Below are 1,123 nucleotides of genomic sequence, written 5' to 3'. Positions count from 1 at the left end.
TTGAAGGAGTATGACTATTTGGACTTTGCCATTGTAGTATCACCACTTGATCCTCACATCAAATTGAAAGCCAAGGAAGGTACACCATTGTCTAATCTTACTTACTATTGGAGAACTCAAATTTCTCACCAACACCAAACTTTATATTGTCTTTAGTGTGAAACACCTAAGTCAGTACATGTAGGATCCAAGTGAATCTCACCCGCATGAAGTTATACATTTACAAAGATATATTAAATAAGATCCTGCTTTGGGCATCTTCATGTCTAACAATCAAAACTATACTATTCAGGCTTATTGTGGCTCAGATTGGGCTGCATTCCCAGAGTCTAGAAGGTCGGTTAGTGGATATTTAGTTTTGTTAGGGGACACCCATATTAGTTAGAAATTAAAGAAGCTTATAGGTCTCTAAGGAAAGTTGTTAGTGAGTTAGCATGGCTGCAGAGGTTGTTTACTAAATTTTCAATTCCAAAATCTACTCCTATTATAGTCTTTTATGATACCTAATCAACCTTGCACATTAAAAGGAACCTAGTCTTTCACGAGCGTACTAAGCATATCACGGTTGACTACCACTTTGTGCGAGAGAAACTAAATAAAGGGTTGATCAACCTACATCACATTAAAAAAATAATAATCTAGCTGACATCCTTACCAAATCCCTTACAGGAGTTAAACATGATGTTGTACTTAACAAGTTGTCTATGCAATCTCCACCTCTAACTTTAGAAGGGGTACTAAATTAATTAGTTAGTGTGCATTAATAAAATAAGAGTCGGTTACCAGACTTAAGTAGTTAGATTAGTTAAGTTGTTAGTAGTAATGCTATCTGGACTTCTGGAACTTTCCTAAACATTTGTATATATTGACATACAGTCTGAGTAATTCAATCAAGTAGTTACATTTTCACTTTCTTTTCCTCTCTATTGAGCTCGTCTCTTTTACCCACTATTAATGGAGATCCTCGAGTTCTCAATTGTAATAAAAAGAAATCATTGACCTTTATATTACTCCTCTTTCCATGTGTTAGGTTTTGTTGCATCATACTTTTCCATTATGACCTCTCAAACCAACATCATAAATTTAGACACTTCTTTACAAAGCTCCCATCTTTTACCCTTTT

This window comes from Capsicum annuum, unplaced genomic scaffold (assembly GCF_002878395.1).
Source record: "Capsicum annuum cultivar UCD-10X-F1 unplaced genomic scaffold, UCD10Xv1.1 ctg5169, whole genome shotgun sequence".
Taxonomy (NCBI): Eukaryota; Viridiplantae; Streptophyta; class Magnoliopsida; order Solanales; family Solanaceae; genus Capsicum; species Capsicum annuum.
This window is presented reverse-complemented; position numbering follows the sequence as displayed.